General features: G+C 44.6%; 1 protein-coding gene across 1 annotated transcript in view; it reads left to right on the top strand.

Moving 5' to 3' along the window:
- The window catches only part of LOC107187704 (bifunctional heparan sulfate N-deacetylase/N-sulfotransferase), a 75,428-nt gene that overhangs the window by 33,953 nt on the left and 14,954 nt on the right, over nt 1–26,521 (top strand). The window lies entirely within an intron of this gene.

The following is a 26,521-nucleotide window of genomic DNA, read 5'->3' as shown; positions in this document are numbered from 1 at the left end:
AATCGAGGCCGGACGGAGCGACGGCGCTGACCACTCGCCGGACAATGTCCACCTGTGCGTTGTAGCAAACGACGGGGAATTTTGTTTTTAGGGCGGATCATGGACCACGTTTTGGGAGGGGTGTGGGGTGGGCGTGTTTGATTAAGCGACACCAGGCTCGAAGATCTGGGACACTTGGTGCGTGTCTGGTGGCTGGTGCTATTGAACCTTGGGGGGTGGTATATCCAGCAGGGGAGGTTTTTTGTTCACTTGTCTCTGTTGGGGGAACAAGTTTTGGCGAGTCCTTTGTGGGGAACAATGACTCAGGTTCGTTAATGGAAAGCGGACAATTGGTTTGTCACCTTATACTCTTAATTCGTTGCTGAGAAAAATAGAATTCTCATGTGCAAGGGCTCGACAAATTCTTGCTCTAGTTTCGGGGCGAAGATTTTAAAGAATATTTGATGTTTTTTAAGTAGAATTTTCTTTATACTATGGTGAATTTGTTAGAACAGTTAAGATCGTCGAGCGACGAAATGGTGGCGATTCATACTTGGCAGACGAAAATGATATTTCGTTGTCTCAAAAAAAACCTAATTTTCAATATTAATAAATAGAAAGTAAGTGGACAATTGATTCATCATTTCGTACTCTTTACTTAAATATCTTCGTGTAGACACTGGAGTCACGTGTACCCAATAGGTAGTTCTCTTTTCGTGGGACATATATGTAAGAGACATCTACTATCGAGTATTCTGTCAACGAGCGAAACGGAGTTTATTTTCAGATAGACGTTCCAGCGCACCTCCGACGTGCAAATGGAATGATTCAGTACGCGACCAGTTAGTTTCGTTCATTTCCTGTGTGCATCAGACACCAGACATTTTTGTTTTATTCATAAACAAACAGTCTAACTTCGAACCAAACAAATTCTTCCCGCCATCCGTAAATAGATCACAACCATCATCGCAATAACTTCCAAAAGAGTAAATCAAATAGACACTTCGGTAATCGTTCCGCTCGCTGAAGAAAAATATAAAGTCTCTGTTAATCGTTATAAAACGTTCTGTTACCTTGTCGTTTACCCGGTTACGTCCCGCTGTGGGTACATAAAACCGGCGTGTCTAGTCACCACACGGATCGACCGAGAGAAACGCTCTCCGGATCACAACCCACCCCCTCCAGAGATCCCATTCGTGTGCAGAGGCACGGCAGAATCTACTTAAACGTCCCCACCGTAAACACGTTCCCCGTCGTCGGTCCCAATGAAATTATCCCCGTCGATCACTGCTCCACGGGATTCCATCATCGAACTCCACTCGACTTTCATCGAGCTCCTTAAGCCTCGCTCGTTGTGGGATGAGAAGGTGGATGATCACGAGGGGGTTTCAATCGGTAAATATTATCCAAAGGCTCGGTATTGTTCCTTCGATTCCCCTGGCTGGGATCCAAGCAGAAAACGGGGCTGATATTTTTTCAACCCACCCCCCGGGGGGTGTTCATAATTTCCCTGTTCGTCGCGGCGAGCGTAGCGTGAAAATGGGGAAAATAAAAAAATCCCCGGCAGGGGGGAGAAAAAAAAATAGAGAGGAAATAACGTATGTCCGAGGCTGGACGCGGGTGTCCCTCGTTGCGACGGAAACCAGCGCCGGGCAGATACATATTTATTTCGAACGGAAATCCGCGAAGTCCGGCCGCTGTCGGTCGTACGTCATGTCGGGCCGTGGCGGTAGCCACGAGCAACCACGTCACCGTGAGCCGACAGTTCGTATGAAATGTCCTGTATTTATGAAGCTTCGCGCAGCGACACCGTGGAAACTGGCTGCACCGTAGAAGAGGGAAGGGGGGGGTTGACGTTGGGATCGCGAGACTACCCCCTTTAATGACTTTCCGCTGCCAGAGAGACGCGAAATCGCTGATCGGACGACGGACGAAACTCCGTTCTACGTGCCAACGATTTCGGTGCACGCGGTAATTTCGTCGTGACTCGCGACAGTTGCGCCTCACGGTTCAACCCTTTACAGTTTGTAATTAATTTAACGTTTCGATCTGATCAAATATTTGAAAGCAGAGTAGGGGAGACCGGGGTTGACAGTAACAGTTTTTAGTTTTCATGAAATAAAAAAGTCTATACTTTAGGTAGAGATTTGACGTTAATTTATACGAATAGATTGGAGATTCAAGATTAGTTCTACAGCGATGAAGTGTCTTTACATTAATTGTTAAAAATATTATGACCGTAAATGTTGATCAAGCCGGGTTGTTACTTTTTACCCCAACTATATGTTCATAGATTGACGCTTAAGATTATGAAATGTAAAATAAAGTTTACGAATGAGACTAAAAAATTAGTATGCAGAAATATTTACTCATATGATGCTAAGTTACCTCATATACAATATCCGTGAATTGAGGGGTAGAAATAAAAATTGTCACGACGCCAACGCAATAGTGCGGAGCAATATTTATCCTGCGTTGGTGTCATAGCATCACAAGTTTCTCGGGCGGTAATATATTTTCCAGCGTGCAGTATTTAGTATTTCACGCGAGATCGCGACAGTAAACGGTCAAAAGGAAGTCCACCGTGCCCCGAGCGTCGCCAGACACGCCGGATCACGATGATCACCGTTCATTTGTTCCCCCCCCCCCTGGGAGGCCGGAGGGCACGCGAGAATATCAGAGCAAACTGTGGTACGGGGGTGGTAGAAAAACTGAAAAGAATGCCAGGCGAGGAGAAAGGCGAGCGAACGGATGAAACTCGTGACGTTGCGTGCGGTGAAAAAGTACGCGGAAAGGGAGGGTCGATCGGCGTTTCCACCCCCCTTTGGCGACGCGACGCGCTGGAACGTTTACCCTCTGCCCCGTAGCAGCCGCCACCCTCGTGTCGATGTCACGAGTAACGAGTGTCGTGGTGCAGACTGCATTAGTACTAGGGGGAGATGCTAAAAAATAACGACGAAACGACCGATGGCTGGGGAGGGAGGCTGCCAGGACGAAAGGGGAACAATTCTCTCGCAACCCCCTCTATCGATCGATATCACCTGATACATTGTTTTCGGATAAGAAACGGGCAGCCTCGACTCGCGCATATCGATGAAATAGTGCGTGCTTGCCTGTCCCCGACACTTTTGATATATCGTGGGACGCGTGTTTAAAAGAACGAGGCGTGCATAAATGATGAATAGACTGCGGAATGGGGACCGAATTATGCAGATTCGGATTCTCACGAAGGGATTGGGACAGAGCCTTGCCTCGGGAGAAGATTTACTACTGCTACACTCAGGGATGCAGATGATTTCGTCTGACGTAAAAGCTCGAAGGTTTCGGTTTATTATCTGCTGCTTGAACCTATTAATACTACTAAGGAGTTGTGTAAATATCTTCGTGTGTTTTGTATTAATTGTTTAGATTAATTGAGCGCAGTATGTGTTTTACATACTTGGATCACTGCACAAAGTTAATATATCTTGGTATTGATAGTGACAGAACTCGAAAAATGTAAGTTTTAGGGAAGAAGCTTTTTAAAATTTACAATAATCGCTTCACAAACATACATTTGCGTTTCGCTAAAAAAAAAGTGGAAAGAAATTGAAGGATCAGTAGTGTACAAAATTTCTATGTGCGGTACCCTTTGATCTTCCTAATCCATTAGGCGAGCCGAAATCAAGCATTCATCCCATCAACGTGGTCGATTAAATCGTCGACCAGCAACAACTCCGCTAATAGGTTAATCAGGATCGAAACAAATTACCGGCGAATGTCGAGCAGATTAGGGTACGCCCTTGTCAATTAGGGGCCGTATTTTAAACTAATTCCGGGGGCACACGGTCCGGCTAATGTTCAGCCTAGTTTTCGCCTAATTATCCCAGCGATCCCAGTAGTCCATCGTTCAAGCAGTCTAAAAGTCGCGACACGGATCGTCCACGTTTTTTTTATCGGTCACGAGTGGTTTCCACGATATTCTATGGGGATGGAAACACAAATAAAATTAGAGGCTACTAATTATAAACTAATATAAACGAAGAGAACTATTGATAACAGAGAGGAACTATGGCAGTCAGCTCGAACACGAAATCGAGAAACAATTACGACGCGAGAAGGAACCATGCGAATTCATCTCTACTTGGCAAAGGAACTGGAATTGATGAAATCTACTTGAGGAGGCCAAGCACCGTAATATAATTATCGGCATGCTTAATTACGCCAGCCCCGGACCGTTCGATCGTGAAATTCGCCAGTTCGTACTTACGATCGGGCAGACTTGTTCTCCAATTTTCCGATCTTCCGCGATGCGATGTGATCTAATATCTGTTTGCTTCTCGAGAGACGTTGATACGATTCACGGGCAAAGCTGAAACGAGTGATCCGTTTGATTCAATTAGGCTATTTTTCTATTCTATTGGAGAGATCGACGTTGATCGTGCTGGTCGAGGACCTCTCGGAATCACTCTTGCGTCGATGAAGCCTGATGTCGAAGAAGGATGCATTGTCTGAAGATTAATTGAAATTCTGAATGAGGTATTTGTCGTTTACTGTTTGAAAACCATTTTCGACTCTTATTTGTTAAGCAGTTAAAATGACTGGTTGGTATACTCTTACAACGATCATTAAAATATTACAGTAATACATATTCTCAGATCTTTCATAACTTTTATTGCAATACATAACCAAAGAGTTAGTTCCTTCATAAATCTGCATATATTTAAAAGTTTTCATGTTTATAGATCCGACAGAAATAGATATAGTTCTAGCATTAAACTCGCGATACTAATTAATACTTAATGCAGTGTCAAATGTTAAATCCATAAATTTCTACTAGTACAATGTATGAGCAACAGTTATTCCTCATGCTTAACATTTTCATTTATCCGATCGTTCCATTGGAGTTCTCGTTTCTTCTCATGGGTGTTCCATCGATTTTCACGCATCGAAATCTTTCCTTTTATCCCCTTATCCGTCATAGAACGTCGCGACACAGTCATCCCCTCGGCGTGATTCCGTAGACAGAAGGATCCTTCAGGCGTCTCTCGCTGTGCAAGACAGCTTAATTGTCTGTGCGTTTCGTGAAATTTACTCGCGGTTACGCGTTTCCCCCGGTCGCTCTGCGGCGACGATCCTGCGCGAGGAAATCGCGTAATTAATACGCCTCCAAAACGCGTCGTGCCGCCCATCCACTTCCTCCTCCCCTGCTATTCGTATACCAAGTTACGACGAGAATCCTCGAGGAATGCGGTAGACAGACAATTCCGAACTTCCATTGTTTCGCCGCCTTCCGAAAAGGCTCTAATCGTACCCACTTAATGAGACCCCACTATATTTTCTTTTAACTTTGTTAAAAAGTTTAGGAAACATACACCACAGAAAAATGTATAATTCCACCGGAAAAGGATGCACATTTCATGGTAACAAGTAAATGCATCGTTAAGTTGTATGCTATTGCTGGAGAAAATGATTTACTCGCGAAGTGGCTAACGAGCACGATATCAATTTCAAACGTTCCTGTAACCGTAGTCAGTTGGCAATTCCTCGGGAACAATGAAAAACACCGGCAGAACACGGTTACTCTCTTAAACAATAAAAAGGATAATAAAAGAAGATGCAAATAAAACAGGAGGTGGGTAATAAAAGTGGGGAACAAGCGAAGCGACATTTTGAGGAGTAACGTGCACGCGTACTCGAGGATAATTGTTCCAGCCACGCGAGTCGAGCCATTTTGACGGATTTTTCGCTCGTAAAAACGGGCGAGAACGGTGCTAGGAACGAGCGACGGTATCACGGAACAATGAACAACCGCGGAACAGAGAAGAACTGGCCGGGCTTCAATTCGCTACCTTTTCCTGCCCATCATAGGCCCCAGTGGCGTCTTAGCCGCATCGGATTAAAGGCCTTTCCTGTCCTGAGTACGTGGTTAAACGGACTACAAAACGGCGTTACACCGAAGATCGTGATAACTACCGGCGAGCAAGACCGGTATCTCGTCGAGTGAGCCTGGGAGAAGGCACTCCCCATGAAGAGTCGTTTGTCCCCCGAAGACACACGCGAACAAGTTGCTCGAGCATCGCAAACGGTTCGAAGTAGGCAACAAGATTAGAAGCTATTGCCCGCCTGCTCGCCGGTATAATCTTCATCGGAGATGAAAGAAGATAAATGAAGGCTCGTGGTAGCTTCTTAGGACCCACAATCAGCTACGGGAGCGTTCGTAGATCGACTCCCGGAAAGCCGATTTGCAATGAAGAGGAAATCGAGACCTGGCTCCGCGAGAATCGACAGGCAAGCGTTGTAAAGGGGGGGGGTTTCAAGGCGAAGCACGAGAAATTCATAAAGCCATTCCTTAAGCCGGCACGGAACCGTCAGTCAGTGACCTTTTCGCGTCGGAACGATCCGCCTTGGCCTCGAGAGGATTCCGCCTCCGGAGTTCGTTTGGTGGCAGACGATGGCGTGGCCGAGAGTTCAAAGCTCTTGCCGCCCTCCCTCCTCCCCTGCTCCTACCCATCGACGTCGAATATTATCCTCTTTTTGCCCGGCTATCCCTCCCTCCCCCCTGTTGGAACCTCCCACGACCTCGCCACTTCCGAGTAGCCCTCTTATCGACCTCCATTCAATGGTCCGTCCGACTCACCCTCTAGCGTTCGATCCACGGTTACCTCTGGCGGATCCACGGATCCCTTTGTCTTTGACTAAAGACCAGCTAGTTCCAGCCCGGAGTACAGATAACAAGGGAATATCGTCCGGGACAACGATCGGAGAATATAAATCGACCGAGGCGACGCGACACTCGGCCGGTTTACTTTGCCGAAAACTGTTTGACTTCGGATACACCGCTGGCTTGTCAGGGGTCAGTGGATAGAGGGGAACGGAGGGAATGTTACGCGGTGTGTGCAAACTAATCCTCCCCTGGGATGGGGTTGCATTTCTGGATGGTTGTTCTGGTCTGTAGGGGTGGGCAATAGGGTGAGTCTACGATGACTGAAACAATAGTTTATTCGGAGAATGTGTCGGAACAAACGTTAGATGACAGACGATCACTGGCGATTTCGATCGACAGTATCGTGTCTCGATCGATTGTTGCAACACAAGGCTTCTGTAAGTCTGAAAGATCACACTGTTTTATTATAACCAGCTACTCCGAAAGACACCTGGTATTTGTTGACACAATTCCATCGCCGAAAGTATCGATTTCGTAACGAACCACTTTCTTCGTACGAACGTCAGAGATAAATCATCCTCCTGTAACACCGTCTCGCAAAGTACCCCGGTACTCTCAGAGTATTAAGACACACACCGACAACCAGTGTGCGTCACGGAAGTACTACACCCCTACCACTACGCGCTCGAGCCATTCAATGCTAATTCCCTCCTGCCTCCGAGTTTCCACCCAAAATTTATTCCCGCTGTATCAGCTTCAAGCTCCATTTGCAAGGTCAATAGGTGCCCATTAAGACGTCAAGTAGTCCTCCTCCCTGGGAGCGTTTACGATCGAAGTTCATGGTGCCGGAAGCTTGCTATCCAAGATTTTCGACGTAGCCTGTGGCTCCTCCGTCTCGTCCCGTATTATTTCAGTAGGAGGGGGTTTGGGGATTATTTGTCGACGTTGGCTGCAGCCGAATAGAAAACTAACGAGTTCCACCCCCTCCTCAGCTTGGGCTGGCTTTTACCTAAATTTTTAGAGGGGGCCATTCTCCGGACGAGTTGGCAGAGCGTCTCGACGATGCCGCCGCCTCGGTTCGCTGTGAAAACGAAGAATCCCGTCATTATTTCCACGAGGTGGAAAGGTTTACGACTGTCCATCAAGATCCCGAATTGCGCCCGGGGCAAAGCGGCCTGAAGTTGCCGCGGGGAGGCAACTTTCGCGGCGGTACGCAATTCAGAGACGTGAAACGTCGTCTCGTAAGCGCCAGGCGTACCACCCACGTTCCTTTTCCTTCTTGGAGAACCTAGGCCCGGTCGTAAGACGGATACCTTTCGAAGGATTTTGCGACAGTAACCCTGTTTTCCTTCGTCTGCCCCTGTTTCGCTCGGAAGTCGGTAGCGTGAGTCCGAGAATTAACTGAAACTGTTCCTTGGAAAACGAATTGCTCTTTGAGTGGCGTCTTAAGTGATACGGAAATATTTACTTTCCCAGGGAAATTTGTTGGGAATTCCTGGTGAGGATGATTACGTCCCGTTGTGTCTTCACATGGTGTACGGGAAACTGAGGGGTAATGATTATGAAAAGTAGGCGAAAATATCGAATCATATCTGATAATTAAGACTAGAACAACCAAACCCGTCAAAATTACAGTGTTGAAATTCCTTATTTTATTTTACTGAAATCATAAAGGTGCTGCTGTGTCGGAATTAAAATTGAAAGAAATGACTCAGTTCGAACTTCTGTTTTGAGCTTCTGACTTGAAGAAATTTGCCAAAAATGGAGTTGATCGGTCTGGTATCGGAGAAACTCAACTATTTTATACTTCCTGTTTCTGACACTTCATCAACCTGCCCCTTCCACGCAAATTCATTCGACGAAGTACAGAACTATTCGACGAACATGCATATTTCCCTATTGTCGAAACGTTCATAAAAATTGCAATTCGCCTCTCGCGTGTTTCTAATTTCGAACTTGCAAAGCGTTGCCAATAAAGCCCAGTTTCGCTTACAGCGAACTGAAGGTCGAAGGAGGAGCGTGCGCGGATTTCCTCGCGAATAGGAACAATAAAATTCCCGGTGGCCCGGTTCCATATTTTCCGGGTAGAGTCCGTGTATATCAGGCGACTGTACAATTTCCGCCCCCTCACCCCGCAGCACGTGGTTCTCTTCGTTTACGGGGGCGGCTGCGTGTGCGACTTCCGGCGGTCGCTGGGCGCGTGCAACTTCTCGCTGAAATCGCCGAGGAGAATTATTCGGGGCGACGGTGGGAAACCGAGAGGAACGACCGGTCCGAATAAACACACTGATTTAAGGGTGGCACTTTGGAATTACTCCCCGCGCAACGTTCCGTTTAAGTGTGCGAGAGGGGGCTAACTTTTCCGATTTCGACGCGGCTAAATCCCACCGACTTGCCTCGGAGGAACTCCGTGTGAACGTCGTGATTTTGTTTAATCGCGCTTCTTTCGGAGCAATTCCCCCCCGAGCCCGGTTAATTAGAAAGTTAAATAGCGATGGCGGTTGAAGAAAAATTGTCGCGTCGACGAATCCTTCTCGGAGGACTTTGTGGATATCCTTAAAGAATTTATGCTACCTCGGAGTCTTTATTTTATTGTGTGGGCGTATAGATTCTGGAGACCGCAGTCGTCGTAAAAATTATAATGCAAGAGGGTTAAATATGTAATAGCATGGAATTAACGTTATTCAAAATTCAACCATGCAATGCAATATGTTAGGCCATCTTTTTGAAGATTCTATCGTGATATCCTTTTTATAGGTATAATCCACAGATACGTTGTAAAATAAATCAATAATCTACATATGTCGTAGTACATATTTTCTAAACAATTAACTGTTTCTTAAACTGATTCATATATGTACCATTAAAATAACTAGAGCATCCCTGTATCCATAATGACGTCCGACTGGAAGGGGATATTAAACGATAATTTACCTCGCCGTTATAATAACAATTGTAACAAGTTTTCCAAAAGGTATCACGGTATTTGTCTGAATAAGCTTCTTCGGTGTGGTGAACTAGCTTAATTAGAGAATCAAGTCCGTCCCGGGGCAAGTCGCGTTTCGTGGGGCACGGGGCTGCCGGTGCCTTCCATAATTCGGGGGCTAACGCTAATTTAAGCGCGATATTTCAATTCTAAGGTGACGCGAAGAAATTACTTCTCCGACGAGAAGCTGGTTAGATGGAAATTAAGTTTCACGCAAGTGGAACGTACCGTCGTAAACGCGAATGAATTCCCTTCCCCGGACTTCCCTTTTCTTCTTCTTTCCGCCACTTACCCACTTTTTTCCGCGCCATCTTGATATTCCTCCTCTTCCTCGTCTGCTTCGTCGTCCACGCGGAAAGAACACCAGGGTCGTCGGGCGATATTACCGAAAATCAACGTTCGCATTATTGCTGTCTTTCTCAGCATTATTTTAAACGATTTTCATGGAAGCTCGGATATTAACTAATAACCCCTCCCCCTGCTCGCGAGTCATCTCCGGAATTTTATTGTTCCAAGCGGAAGTGCGCGCTTTTAAAAGTATTCGAATTTAAAGCTGTCACGAGACCGAGATGCTTGCATAACTGGCGTCCCCGTGTTCCTCTTATTCTCGTCGCGTTCTCCGACACAGTTTATTCCTAGAAATTAATTTAAGCTGAACCACGCTTGCAGCACAATATTCGAAGGTTACACAATATCTTCTTACCCTTCCCTTTTTTAACCCATTAAGGGCCATGTTCCGTTAAAGCAACATTTCACTTGTAATTTTTTGTCAGTTAATTTATCTTATTGGGCACTACTTTTGGATAACATAACTGTGAATATGAATGATAATTTCAGGGATACATTTAATAATTTTTCCGTCGCTATTTCTTCTTCCACTTAGGTCATCTTTCAAAGAATAAGAAATGTTATTACATACTTTATTGCTTGGTCCATAATAAGTTAACGCGAATAATTCAAATGACTACTGATCAAGAAGATTAACTAACTAACTACTTACACGAAATCTGCTTCCTGAAAATATGCGATTTGCAACACAATGCCGAAGAATGTTAGTTCTTTACAATATCGTTTCAATCTAGAACGAAAATTTCGCACGAGAGATCACAAAAGACCAATTCGAACAGTGAAGAGCATGGAATTAAAAATTACCCGATTTGTACGGGTTCAAGGGCAATCTCCGTCGGGAAAAAAGTCGCAGAAGCTCTCGGTCTTTCTCCGTCACCGTCTTTTCAGAGAATGTCGCGGAACGTTCGACGTTCCTCCCTGTCGACGACATTCATTCAGTCACGAATGAGCCCCGGGACCCTCACAGCGACCCTTGAGAGAGAGAGAGAGTCAGCCAGCCCTCTTCAAAGGGTCGAACGGCAAGGGAAACGGGATAATAAGGTCTCGCCGCGATCACATTCCGGAACAAGAGGGTAGTTTCAGCCCTGACCATTCACCGACGCGTTCACCACCTTCGATAGTAATTATCCCCAGTGTCCGAACAGTCGTAGAGCACACGGCCCAGTTCTCCCTGTTCCAGCTTTTCAATTCGAAAATTAAAAAAATCGAGCAGAACAAAAAAGAAAATGAGAACCGAAAAATAATCTTCAACTCACTCCAGAACATTCGTCGTTCTCTATGAATGAAACGAGATGTCCATGTTGGATTTTATTCATCGTAACGTGTAAATATGTACATAACTGGGACGGAATAAACTATTCATACGCTGCCGACTCCTGCATTCGCGTTGCTAGCCCCGAATCGATGTATCCATAGAAATGCAATGTTCCACTGGAAGTTAAATTCTTATGGAATCATCCGTTTTGTATGTATAACTTCACCACGCCATTTCCACGTTTTACTCTGTAATTACCTCTGACTGAAGTACTAAAATCAACCGAAGTACAGCCCTCATCGAGATATAATATTAAATACCATGCCATATCCGTCAATCCAATCCATCAACAATCGTTTTTTCATATTCCTACTTCACATCCGAGAAAGTATATATTCTATTTTGCTTAGAAGTTCATTGTATGCTTTATGAAAGACACAACTGTCTAGCTAGAGTCTAGCTAGACCGTATCCGTTTAAATGCCACTGTATTCCGTAATGTCGTTGACATTTTCTATAATTCCTATCCTACCTTCAAACGTTCCGTGCTATCCGCTATATGCAATTCGTAAACTCTCATTACTGTATATTACTGAACTATCTGTTTAGTCTCGAAACATTTCTTGTTGAGAGTTAATATCCCCTAAACAGTATTTCTGTCAGTCTTTCAAAAATTTCGTAATGTCTTGTAACATTTACATCATATTCGATAAATGTTCTAATATTTATGAGTGAGAGAGTATATCAAATAAATTAAATCTTGTAACCAGGGCTGCTTATCAGTGCTAGACTAAACAAACCCCCAACTGCACCGCCAACCCAAGCGTAGGTATAAAAGCAGAGAATTATTATTCTTCAAACAGTCATTGAGCCAAGCTCTCTTTCCAGTATCATTAAATATTCTTATAACAGTATTATTCAAGAGTTTTCACAGTACTAAAGTATAGTGTGTGTGTGTGTTTTTTTTTAAAGAACCTTCACGACGATTCAGCCTCGTGACAACTTTCATTTTCGCTGACATAAATTGAAGCAAACGTCGTTCCATCTCATAATAGAACTTCGTAAAAACTCCCGAATAAGCTCGATCCGTATCGTAAACTCGCATCCATCGACTGTCCCCCGCAAGGGGAACCTTTCCTTCTGAAACTTTCCTCTAAACTTCCGCCAAAAGAAGGCCAAGCTTCTTGGTAGGGTCACGGGACCATTCGGGGGATCCCCAGCGGATTTGGCCCCTCTCTCTCCCATCCGTCTGGAATCCAGAATTCGCTGGTCCCAACGCGAGGCTTCTCCCTCGCGAACCCTAGCTCTTCCTTCTAACTTTGTTCCTTCCTCGATCGCGTTAGCCTGACGTTTGGACGATAAGCAGACTGGGAGAAGCAGAAGCGAAACTCGCCTCCTCGTCGACACAACAGACGCGATTTATTCAGACATACGTGATCGAATAGGAACGATCGAGGGATCGACAATAACGTTTTATGCGGCGGATGGCGGCCAGGAAACCAGCCGCGGCCTAGATATACATATACGCCGACATTTCGCAAGCGTTTTATGCATTGTCGAGAGTCCTTGAATGTTCAGAGGTGGATGATTAGGATGGGATCAGCTTTATAGTGGATTGTAAGTTGTCATTAGAGATTCAGAGGGTTTGTTTTATTTGTTGGTTGGTTGGACTCGTTGGGAAGGAAAGTTCCGACAAGTTTGTTTATTGGGTGAGAGGAGAGGAGTTCATATTCCCAATAATACTTTCGATAATACTATACAGTCACCTCGGAATGTAAGTTAACGATGAACCGTATTTAATATAGAAACTGCGGATTTTCTGCATTTCTCGTATGTGTGAAATGAAATATTCTACAGTATAAGATTACACTCTCACTCAGTACTGCGCTCTAATCTACACTCTGTCGATGCCTTTTTCCACCTGACCTATGCTCTTCTTGCATATACCTCTTCCACAGAGACCTAATACGCTCCTTTCTCTTGCACATTAACAACGATCTTGGATTCCTTGAAGCCGCACAATCCGGTATTAGCCGTTCATCCCATCGATTCGAACGCATAAATCGTCCCGGACAGTCATATACCATAGTTGAATGGCCCTCTTCATTCGCACCTAAATCTCCCAGAAATTGCATTCAAATTTTCAATCTCTCCTAAACCACAAATATTCACGCGTATCTTTCGCACCCCTACAGCATCGCCTTAAATTACAGTATCATAAAATATACAAACGTTCAGTGTCATCGTGGGGGTGCAATCCCCTTTCGCGGATTCCCCTCACCGTGAAAATGCCAGTCGCCTAAATATTTCAGATACACACACAAACGGTCTCTTCCGAACAGGAGGAGGACACACGAGAAGCTAGAAGGGCCGTGTCTAAGGGGCCGAGTCTGTGTCTCTCACGGGGGACCGGAATTTTCCTTCATGAATAATTCTCGGGTGTCCCTTCGTGCATTCGTTCGCCGTGAACAGCCGGAATGCGTTTCAGAAATCCAGAGGCCCTGAGGTACCCGGAGGCGTGTCCGCCCTCAGGTACAGAGAACCCGTAGCCCGAGCGTCGATCATCCGGCTTCGTTTCTGGTGTGCTCGCGCGCGTTCAGTACCCGGTCTCATCGAAATTCCCTCTACGTACCTGTGTCCCCGCGGGGCGCCCCCGAGCAAGGGTGCAAATGGGCTTTAAGAGGGTTTATATACCGTCTCGCGCTAAAACATTGACGCGTATAGCCGCCCCCCCAGTCATCCAGCAGCTCCTAGGCGAACGGTATAGGACCGTACAAATTTGTTTTTCTTCCCTCGTCCGGAGGAGGACCCCTTCGCACTTAGCAGACCCTCTGCTTTCGCCTTCGGTCCGCTGGTAACCAATCGTATTCGGAGAGTATATTGCATTTTGTAAGCAGGGTTCTCTGTATCGATCGGATTCTTGGTAATCTCTTGGGTTAGTCTTGTGGATTAGATTCGGTCTTCATGGTGCTAACGATATTCTGTGTGATATTTGTGCCTCCAGAACGTTTATTATGGTTGCAGATAGCAATTGTGAAAGGCGGTTTTTTATTGGTACAAGGTCTGGTCAAAAAGTTAGAATTGCCTTCGAAGTGACCTCATTCTGCCCTTCTACATCTTTGAAATCTTTTATTCCCAGTTCTCAGTTAGGAGACGATTGCCAGTATGACGTTTTACCAGGCGAGGAATAATAATTAAGAAACCGCAGGACTCGATTCAATGGACAGAAGACATAAAATCCTGTATGATTATTGTTGAGATTAATAGTACATTATTTATACAGAGGGTCCCCCGGAACTTTTTCATCAAACCTTGTATAAGACTCACGGGATGAAGAAAGTTTCGCTACCTTACGATTATACGCTGTATCGTACCAAAAGATATTAAAATCTTCTAACAAACGACACTGGGTACCCTGAGGAGACATGTATTTATTTTGACTTTAACTGCTAAAAAGTATCCAAGAGAAACTAATACTGTTCCAGACCACGTCAAAGGGACTAATATCCCGAGACAAAGATTTCAATTCCAAGCTTTACATAGGTCACCGCCGTGCCCAGGTCGCGTCGATGCAAATTTCCATATATTCACCGAGACCCCAGTCTTTGCTAACAAGGACCACTGTTCGTTAACGAGTCCACGCTAGGGCTGCTGGTGTTCCAGTTATTAATCGACCAAGACTCCCCTTGTATCGATCGTCCCGTACCGATCGCGATGCAAATCGCACGTAGGTGGTACGGAATCGTTTCGAGGACAGGTACGTGTGCCAAAGGGTTCGTCGATCGATCGACATATTCGGGCATAACGAAGGAAAAGCCCATTCGTGTCCTCCTCGTGACACACAGGCTCGACGGAACAACCAGGTCTTCGTTCGTTTCGAGAAACGGCGGCAGAATCGATTCGGTGTGCCTCGTTGCGCGACAATTCCCATTAATTCCACGTTCGTCCAAGACCCTTTCATCTGCACCCGAATCTCATTAACCCCCGCGACCGGCTACGCTGTTCTCGGTCGACAACGGTCCCGGGGGCGCTAATTTGCAGTCTCGTCGACGAAGAATTTTAAATCGTTTCCATCGCCACCACCCCTGTATCCGTTATTCTTCGATTTATCAGACGTGAAAAAAAGAAACAGAGTAAAGCTGGATTGTACTCTGTTCTGTCGCGAAAATGATTCGACCGGTTTTCAAGAGCTGAAATCGAGATATCTACAGGGTTTTTGCAAATAAAATATACTTTCAAGCACCGTTCAAATATTCATAGTTAATATACAACTGGGTACTGTTAAGTTCATCCAATAGAGCCACACTGAAAAAATATTCAATACAAGATTCATGAAGAGAATGTAATATCATGTTCAGTGTAATATGTATTTAATCATCGAAAATTATCGTGAGTAAAATTTCATCAAATGTAAATTTTGTTTCAATACTATTTGAAAACGTGAGAATTGATAACGCTACATTTTTTAGTGATAATATTCACATGAAACAAATCAGTTCTCTCTCGTATTTTACAACGAAGCTTACCAAGCAAAGTTAGTTTAGGGTTATTTTTATGGTAGCTTTTTAATAAGTATTTGTAAGAGTGGTTTTTAAGGACAAAATGAAATTTCTCTTGTATCTTTTCGTCGAATGAACTATCGAATCGACTTTTTGTAGCAAACAATTTTTTTTATTCCAAGGAGATAGAAATCGTCCGGCGGCACACAGAGGAACGAACGTATCGCTTTATTGGTGCAATTACCGTGACAATGCACCGCGCATTGCAGATGAAGCGTTGCATAACGAAGCCCGTTCTATTTAGCATTCAATGAAGAGTATTACATCGAGTAGCTGCGACTCGAAAAGGTTTCGGTCGACGTACGATTCTCTCTGTCTCGAGGAACAATAGCTTATTAGAATTATGTCGTTACGATGGTATATGTATACTAGGCCAGTCGGTCGTTCTTCTTTTCCCTTGGAAAATCGTGGGAATAATAAGGTAAACAGTACAATAGTATAAGCAATTATTACATTTCCAATTCTTTAATCTACATAATGCGTCGGTGAATTTCAGAGATCCTCCTATATTTTCGTAAAATTCGGCTATTCTCAGTTCAAGGTTTTCCATCGACAATAACGAAGAATTTTTTCAAAATAGTTCAGGTTCCTTTCTCAGAACGTCAGTTCACCATCCGCAGCTGAAATCGCGTCAGGCATTTGTCATCGTTCACTTTTTCTCCCCGAAGTCGGCGTACGATAAATTTGAAAAGGGCGTCGCAATAAAGCAGAAACGCGGAACGCTGCCAGAATAAATAACAAGCGGGCACACACAATCGTACAGCAAAATCGGATGTTCATCTTTATGCATAACAAATTCATATTTCACTGACCGATGAATCGGAGCAATTAGTTTATACGCGTAAATAAAACATCGTTCCTCGAATATGGATGCGAAATTACAGCATACCCAATATTATAATATATATAAATTTCGGATTATCGCAATGTATTTCGATCGAACGTTGCCCCGGGTGGTATTATTCAACATTGAAAAGCTCTTTCGCTGTAATATACTGCACCCAAAAACGAGTGAAAACATTTCCAATGAACAGGATAAACAACGAAAAAGCTTTGGATAGGATCATTCGTGAAAAAAAGTATACTATAATATCCATGTCACGGATTCTCCAGTTTAAGGCTTAACCCTTTCACCGCTGTTGGCGCCTGTAGGCTTCCAAACAAGATTCAATCGTCGAACACAGTTGGTCTTCAATAACGACTGTTACAAACAGCCTATTATTTTTATAATTTCCCAAAGCACACTGCCACGACTAAAAGTTTCACTGTTCGCAACGTCGACCACTGTTAAATATCCACCGTATACCTCACAAATATTTTACCAACGAAAGGGTTAAGAGAATCCATTCGATTCACGAAGCCAGGAAACGTCGAACATAGATCACTGTACCAGATCAGAATATTAAAACCTGAAAATTAAAACGAGTTACCTGGATGGAACCGTCAGAAATTACATAGGATCCAGTAAGTCGGATGCTCGTGTCACCTGACGCCGTTCGACGCGTCTCGATTCCCCTGTCCGGAGAAATATTGCCTTCATTCCCCGGTCCCGGCTGAAACTGGACACGGGCAGAAAATTTTCGCCGGTTGCCGGAGATGGGCAACGTGAGAAAAAAACCGTGGATCGCTCGTAAATCTGCTTTTCCTCTCCGGTTTACGGTTTGGAACACGGGGTATCGATTAGCTGTCCCCGGTCATCGGTTCGAGCCATTCCTCATAACGGCCCTCGCTGCGTTACGTGATTTGCATCATCGCCGATAAACGGGGCGAAACGCGCGTATCCCAACGATGGGACCGATAACGTTACACGCCCGTAGCCCGAGACATTGCCGGACCTTGGCCGATAATGGGACGACAAACGACGTGGAATCGGCAGGCTTTTCGGGGTCAGGCCACGTTGTCTTGAGTGGTACAATGGTCCCCGTTTAATTGACGGTGGATAATTCGTAGTGTGAATGGTTGAGAGAACGAAGAATTAATAGTTATGTGTCAGTTGTAGGTAACACCATCCAAAAACGTCCATTTCTCTGGTAAAAGATCCTTGAGCTTAGGAACAAGACTCCCTACAAAAGGATTTCATTAGAAAAAAGAACGTTTCGGGTCAGTTGTGATCGATTCGTCGGGAAGTCGATTGTGTTTTATGGTAATTGCTAATATATAAAATATATATCTTAGGTTTTTAAATCACGAGTCGGATATTTCAACAAAACCACACGCATCGTAACTATTTCTAAACATTCGACTTTATTTTTCACGAAGAATCATCCCCTCGCAGATTTTTTACCAGCCCCTGTATACAAATCATTGCACCGTTTCACCCCCGTACATGTTACAGCCACTCCTAAATTAGACGTCGCGATTCCGACTCCGGGGCGTTGATCACCGTCACTTCCGGTATTTACGAGCGCCACAAATTTTCCCAGCGAAGAAGGACCCCACCGCTCGCGGGGAAAAATGGAGAGGAAAAATCTGCCTTGAAATTCTAAATCCTTCCCGCGGAGTTCTGCTCTGTACCGTTGTTTTATGATCTGGATCCCTCTTTTAATCTTTCCGTCCCCTTTCTTCGGACACCCACCTCATCCCCTTACCACGGTGAAACTTTCTATTTTTGCCGAGTCTCGCCGAAGAACGAAAAAACAACATCTTGGAAAAAGTGAAGATGGTGGCGGGGAAGGGGATCCGAAAGCATAAGGGAGTGGTTTTATCGGCTTGCAGCTTTTTCTCGGAGGCGTAAAAACACACGCTCGCGGAGGATTTTCCTCGGTGGCGCGAATGCGAGAGAGAGGGAAAGAACAGATATATTCCCTGGACAGCTTTTTCGTCGCGCGTTTTCCGGGGGAAATTATGGCCACGCTGGAATAATTAAAGATCATTATCTGCGTGGAATTCTTTCAACGTTCGCCCGCCAGGACAATATTCCACGAGAATTTCAGGCATCTACCTGGCCGATTAATTCCCCTCGAATTGGACGATACAGTTTTATTACACGCTCGCCTGGAATTCCTTGGCGGAGCAGCTGAAATTCTGCGTTCTATACTTGTCCGTTCAGATAAACACTCTTGTTAAGGGTTTCGTGCCACTGTTATTCTCACGTTTTATGCAACTGAAGATTCTATAGGGTGATTCATTATTGAAAAGAACGAGTCTAAACCATGTTGCTTGCAGAAGATGCGTTAACTCGTCTGTATTTGACATTACGTCGTATTAGTTGCGTTTTACTTGAGTTTATTGGAATGTGAAGTCCTATGAATCGTCCCTATTCACTTTTCCCCGAAAGGTTTCCCAATTTATACGTTAACACGTTATCTCCTGCAATATCTATGCAAGGCACAATTATTTATCCGAAGCTAAAATTCAATTCGTATAACATGAATCTAAAGGTTTGAAAAATATTATTATCCCGAAGAATTTTGACGTGTAGATTTTCATGAATGCTGAACCAAGAGTCGCGCAGTGTTTAAAAACGGAACCAGACTTCAATAAGATCGACAGTTATCAATGAACTCGAGAAGTCTGACGGGTAGATTCAAAGTAGAATGGATCATAGTTCAGAAAGGGACGATTTACTCGGCTGAATCAGCTGGGTTTAGAAGAAATTCGTTGAATAGCGAAGCGTTCGAACCTCTTCAAGGCCGGGATTCCATTTCACATTGTAATTGGACTTTCGTCCCGAGATCGATCATCAACGGGACGGATCTTGTTCGCTTTCATGGTCCTCGGAAAATGGGGGGAACGTTTTTATTTCCGGCCCTGTTCACCCTTTTACGCGGCGATCCTTCTCAGACGAATAAATATACGAATATATAATAGACGTGGAAGGTCCCGACAATAAGCGACTATGAATCGAGGTCCTTCTGTCGCGAAGGCACAATAGGCTGGCTACGGTTGCCCGCCACTTGCGGGTTTGGTTGCCCATCACTGCCCTAGAGACACTTACCAAACAGCTCTAACAGGCCAATTTTTAATAGCAACGGGATTCAGAGACCGTGGTTGTCACTCCAGTCGACGTGAAAGTTCGTTGAAAGAGGAAATCGACTGGCATAGTCATTTGCCTTCGAACAAAGCGAATACTTCCCCTTCGATTCGTCGAGTAGCGGGGTTAGACTACGTTAAAATGACGTTGACGAAATGATCTGGCCGTCGAGTGGCAGATCAATTCCCCCCCGCGTGATGGCTTGGCCTGAACTCACGGTGAACGAGTGTATTCGGCTGGGAGACCCGCCACGGATTTCATACGTCCGAGTTTTAAAAGGCTTTTTAGTCTTCCTCGAGCTTTCCGCTCGGCCGGCTCGGACCGTATTTTCTTATTCCCCTGCTCATCTCGCGCCGTTCTTCTTCATTCCGCGGAATACCTCCTGCCCTCTCCAGCAAATCCTCTTGACGAAGACTTTGCTCGTTTGGCCCAACCCGTCTGGCTCTCGCTCCTCTTCTAACCTCCTTCGCCCGACTAGGAGGACACTGCCAAGCCAGGATGATAAGTCCTTCTCCGAGTGTTGGGAGTAAATCGTGTTTGCCCAGCTCGTCTACAACGCTCCTTCCCGAACCCAGATCCTCTCGCCCCTTCCTCTTTCTCAGCTTCGTACTCGAATCTGAAAAGGTTCCTGCAGCCTTCTGTCGTTTCGAGCCGTCTTCCTGGCATATTTTATCTGGTAATAATTCAACGCCGTTTCCTGGTGTCTTCTAGACTTTTCGCGTTCACGGATTACGATGAGATGCAAATGATTCTACGTTTCTAATGGTAACAGTATGAAATAAGGGCTTGTTTCGCGGGTAAGTTTCACCGATCACTGGCTGTTTTTATCGAGAATTAACGAAATATGTGGTGTTTGCTGTTTACGTAAAGAAATTCAATGATTTTGTAGGATCTGGAAAGCAGAGATGGGTAAATTCATTGTTTAGATAAAGAGTTTATAAAAAAAAAAAATAAAGGATGAAAGAAGTACTTTAGCGTTATCGGTCACCATAGTGTTAATTTAATATAGAATATCGAATTGAGTCCCTGTTTCATTTCAGACATAGAAAAGGATCTAAATTTTAGATTCTAAAAATTCACCCTCATAGTCTGACGCGATCGCAATATCGAAAATTTTATTCCGTTGAGAACGACGAATTGATTCGAAGAAGTCTCGAGGAACTGATCGTTCTGCTCGAAGGTAATCAGACACGCGAGGCGACACGGCCCGAACGATCGACGCGCACGCGTGTTGAATATAAACGGGAATCGAGTCCCGATGTGTCCGTCGCGTACTTCGTTTGGAATTTTGTCGAACGTGTTGTTTCTACCGGGTATTGTGACGACGATGGCGGGACCTTGTTGTTTCTGTCAACCGTGGAAAAAAGTTTCTCTCGGAAAATAAAGCTTTTGACAGAGATGGGGCCTGCCTTAAGCTGCGTCCACCGATCGCAGAGTTTTCGTTGAAGATTTTGAGCATCTCCCCATGGTTCCTCTTTGGCATCGTGGGAATATCGAATTAGCTAGAGTCATTGAATCTTTCAGCGAATCTCGAGAGACGTTTGTTCTTACCCTGACGGAAACAAACGAATGTGATTTCCGCGAGAGGAAATCAGAATATTATAGTGAAAAGAGAAACAGTTTTATTAAAATTGTTCTTCTTTGTAAATTAAAGGGAGAACAATAAATAACATAGGGGAAACAGTGGAACTATGGTCACACGAGGGTGGAAACACAATGGTAGAGACGCTCGATGCAGAATCAAATTATTATAGCGGCTCGAAATTGTTCCTCCCATTAGCGGTGCATATTTACCACGGTCTCGTATTAATAACTAGCTGCAGGTGAAAGTAGTTCGAGTTTGACGCAACTTCACCGTGGCACATCGGTAACGAAGTTTCGTACTTCTCGATACTCTCCCTCACCCCGTGGACGTCGTCCTGCCAAAAGTTCTTCGGGGGAAGGAAAGGGAAACAGTTCGTCCGACATCGGATACTAATTTCGTTCGGATGTTTTTAATTAATCGTCGAACTCGAGGAACATTTACCAGTTGAATCTATTACCGTGTGAACCAATAGCACGGTGAAGTTTACCTGACTGCGTCAAATTGAAAATGAGAAATACACGATCGTTCGAAGCGAATTACCCTTTGCTTAACTTTTTCTGGTAACGGTTGTTGAGTTTCGTGGATTCTGTTGATATCGTTACAGTAATCAGACTGTGCAAAATTACTGTGCAACTTTTGTTTCACCATAAAAGAAAACCACCCCTATACAGACGAGTATTGAATCGAAGAATCACATTTTGATTCTTAGTAGAAATATATTAGTTAGCTTCTTACTACCTTCAGCCAGGAGCCTTCAGGCCAAGAAGCGGACTTGGTTTACACTAAAAAATACCTTAAGCTTCACTCATTTGTTTGGTACATTCCTTTTTTACGTTTTATGATATTTACATCGGCTCTTTTGCTTGAACCTATTTGATCTACACCCTCTCCCCATTCGTTACTTTATGGAATTTATTTTCTACTGTCCTTAACCATTTTATTATTTTTCACTCCCCCCTAACACTTTGATAGAAATATATTAAATTGCTTCTATTTGAAATTGTACTATATACCAGCCTGTGTTTGTTCCTTGCGCTAACATACAATCCAAACGGCCATCGTGAAGACAAGGGGATAGAAAATCCGAGGAGAATCTTGTACCCCTGACTACCAGCGTAACTTAAGCATGCCAAATCAGAGAGAGCCCCGAAAATTATGAACTTGTTTTCCCGTCGCGACCCAATGGAGCTTTTCAGCCTCGGCACAGAGAGACGACGCGGTGTGTAGGGGTAGGTCGAGGGGTGGGACACACGTCGGAATGAATTTACGAGGCAAGTACGACTTCTTTGGAACACGCCCCACGGGTAAATTATTTCTCCTCGGGGCCACTGTTGCCCCCCCCCAACGTCGTTCTCGCAGCACACACGAGCTAGAAAGTCACCAAGAATATTTTCCGCGTGACAACGAGGCCGCGGATGACGAAGTTCGATCGCCTCGTCGCGTTAATTCGATCAACGATTGATCGAAGTTCAGTCCGCTTCTGTATGCAATATCATTGCGTCAATTGTTCCATAATTTCTCGCGGCTTCAAAGTGAACCGTGGAGCAATGAGATTTTCTATTTGATTTTTGCGTACGATTTTCTGGTGTATTTATTTCTTGGGTTTAAACTGTCAGAGCTTGAGGCATATTTTATTCTGAATTCACTTGTTTGAGATCCACTGGTATTTTTGTCGGAAGAAAGTATAATTAGGATTAAGTGTGGTATCCTGAGCTAAAAAATTAGGCGGGGTTTTTAAAAAGCTGTTGGTCACAGTAAAGGCTGTTATCACCCTCTGGGAGTTAAGGGGCTGGAATTAATTGGTGAAAGAAAGGGACTTTGTTTCGTTCATGATCGGACACTGTAATATGTTCGTTGAACCGTTCTGTCGTTCCTTTATCAATTTTTAATAATAAATTGGAGAATTTGTATATGAAAGACATTGTTTTCAAAATTAATATTAAATACGAGCAGAACCTATCGCAGATGAAATAAGGAGTACAGACCATATTTCATAGTGCCTTCTATGATTAAGGATTGCGTTTGGAGAAAAGCACTCCCCGTGCGTACGGTTTCGGTACTGAAATACGATTCAAAGTGGTCCGGCGCGTATTTGCTTTCATAGACCCGAAGAGACACATTTACAAACGGAACGCAGTAAAAGTGAACATAAAACGAAATATAAAACAGCGGGAGATCTTTGGAATATTGAGAGCGAACTTGTAGTGCCCCTCTAATGTATGAGAACAATCGAATCCAGAAGCGAAATTCAGAACTCCCAGAAGCTTTTCCGATATTAAAGCTGAACGTCAGAAACACTCTGCCTCGCGAACGCTCACCAGAAAACCATTCTTCGTTGCCTATCCACCACCGAGCTTGGATAACGCTTTTTTACAATGCCGCGAATGCATCGAAGTATTAAATCGTTACATCTGTTTTCATTATTCATGAAGTCGCGAATCGATCCGTGTATTATTCATCGTTTCCCGGCGATAATTGAATAAATTATCAATTATACCCCGTGGAGAGATCGGGGAACGAGACTGAAGCCGCGACAATTAAAAAAAAAAAAGACACACAATCACAGTATACTCGAAGCGTTTTCAATTAAAAACGACGGTCAATCAGCGGGACACGCGTCTACCTGGCTGAGCTGCATTCGAAATATCTCGAAAGGGGTAGCGGCTAGCTGGTTCCTGAGGAAATTACTCGCGTTATTACATGTAAATGTTTAATACCGCGAATTAATGCATTCAGCATTAATTAAAAGTCCGTTTCTGTTCCTGCTCGTAACGGCGGCGGTGGTCATTAATATTTTCCATTTTCCGGGTGAAATGCATTAATACGTTTCACGCTGACCCACACAGGGACGCGCGTGGAATCGATAACACGCCGCCTTGTTAAAATTACACGTTCCTTTCTCATTAATGCGAACGACCAGGGTGCTTTCGGCCCGATTAACGTCTGTTAGGAGCTTGATTGTGAACTTGCCGCGTTGGGCGATTGTTAATTATATTGCTGGACGATTGTATGAAAATTTGTGTGTTCGAAACCGTGTCTTGTAAATGGTATCTTAATTATTTTAAAAGTCGAGACATTTTTCAAAGTATAGATAACCCTCCTATAATACTGTGGTTGATCTCCTAAAAAATACGTTAAATTACATAGGAAAGATTACGACGAAGCTTTTATTTCCCAATGTTTTGCAAGTCATTCGATACCGATTTTTGTACCACACACTGCACTTCACCGCAATTGCACCAGTTGCACCGATTCACGAGTCCCCATCCACCGACAAACATTTCATCCGCACCCCATAATACGCGACCAATGGTGCTAGTTAAAATCTTCCAGCGGCGCGCCCTCGAGGGGCCAGTGTAGTCACCCTTCTCCCGCGACGCGACCGAAGCGTGAAAGGGTTGGAAAGTAGCTTGCCCTCCGGAACGATCGAAGGATTATAAATCCTCGTAGCGAGGACTCTCGACCCAGGGTCCGAATGCTAAACAGTCCTAATTGCGGGCATGCGTTTTTCAATGGTGGGGTTGGCGGTTATCGCGCGACTCCTTTGAATCACGGCCCCAGGATGGAGATCCTTTCGGTGGTGCACGCGTTCGCAAGCCGTACACACACATATGTGCACAGCCAATTGGCGTGCCAGACCGATCGCCAGCCAAGAACAAAAGAGCCCACCGTCCCGTAGAGTTCGTTATGACAGTTCGTTAGCCCCGCAAATTGCCGGAGCCGCGTCGTTAACGGCCGGGTGCCAATTATCGAGCCGATTACTCCGTTGCCTGTATTATCCAGCGTTCATTCATCAGTCGACTGCAATCTTCCGACGTGAGATGTGCGAGCACCGTTGATAAGAAAAAGAACTCCCTCTCCTGGACAAAGTTGTTGGAAAATTCCCTACTGGTAGGAACAAGGTGACGTCAGATATATAGACGAATACGACATCTGTACACTGTGCTAATACACTGGACTCTTGATATATTGCCGCGGTTGGGGTTGTAGGGGAGAAAAATTCTTAGAAATAGAGTAAATCATCGAGGAGTGATCGACAGCTCCTTGGAACTGAGTGCTCAGACGTCATCCCCATCACTAGACGCATGACTAGTTTCAGGAGAATCCCTTCAGTGGTGGGGAGAAGCCTTCCGCGCAGTTAACGCGACTTTATTCTATCAGCAGTCCACTTATTACGAACGAAAAGGGCGATGTCGCCTTCCCAGCACAAATATACCCTCTCTATAAATACCTACTACGTAACTTTGTCCCTACGCGGACATGTTTCCCCTATTTCTGGCAACGGTGCTGCTGGACCACTCCAGGAAGGGATTCCGGTTCGGAAACCGGTCACGCTCGTTATGAAACTATTGCGTGGGGACACCCGTGTGACTAATCACCGTGCCTCGAGGATATTTAATCCGTGGAACTTCACGAAACTCGTGGTGTTCTGGGACCCAGAAATGGATGTGAAACTCTGTTACCTACCGTTTGTTTTTCTACAACCGGTATATTGTCGGATGAAGATGCGAGCGCACTGATTAGAGGGACGAGAAGTGTCTTATTGCACCAGTCGAGACGGTGCGATTCGTGCGGGCGAAGCATCCGGCGAACCGAAATAGAATATTCAAGATCCATTGAACTGAATTCATCGAACAATAAACTATTGACAACGGGCATGTGCTCTCTACTGCAAATCGTTTCCGATGCATTTATTAACGCAACTCCGATAAATTCAAAGCAAACGCGTTCACAAGAGAAAAATACAAGAAGAGAAGAACACTCTCTCCTCTATGGAACCTGTGTTCTGTATCGGCGATAAAGTAATTTTATCGAGGCTGGTCGGACCGAATAAAAACGCGACGGGATAAAAGTCCTGATAGAACGGACTCTCGAGGCTCGTTATTAAAAAGACAGGAGGAGGCGCGGAAGGAGGGTAGCAAAAGGCCGATGACAGCTATTTCGCGCGCGCGCGAAACGCGAAAGTACATTATACGTGTAATTGCTTTATTATTCTCGAAACAGTTTCAGATGCCGCATAAAATGGGATTTCGATAAAAGTGTCCTTGTTTTATCGTTTAACAATAACGACTGAGGGGGCCTCTCTGGCGCCGGTGCTTCCCTTATCGATATTCCGCTTCTTTTTTTTTCTCCCTCCCCCCCCTGTATTTATTGCCGTGCCCGTTTTAAATATCCGATAACGGTGGCAGAG

Source organism: Dufourea novaeangliae, unplaced genomic scaffold (assembly GCF_001272555.1).
Source record: "Dufourea novaeangliae isolate 0120121106 unplaced genomic scaffold, ASM127255v1 scaffold101, whole genome shotgun sequence".
In the NCBI taxonomy this organism is placed as follows: Eukaryota; Metazoa; Arthropoda; class Insecta; order Hymenoptera; family Halictidae; genus Dufourea; species Dufourea novaeangliae.
The sequence above is the reverse complement of the archived record's forward strand: the minus strand, read 5'-3'. Positions and strand labels throughout refer to the sequence as shown.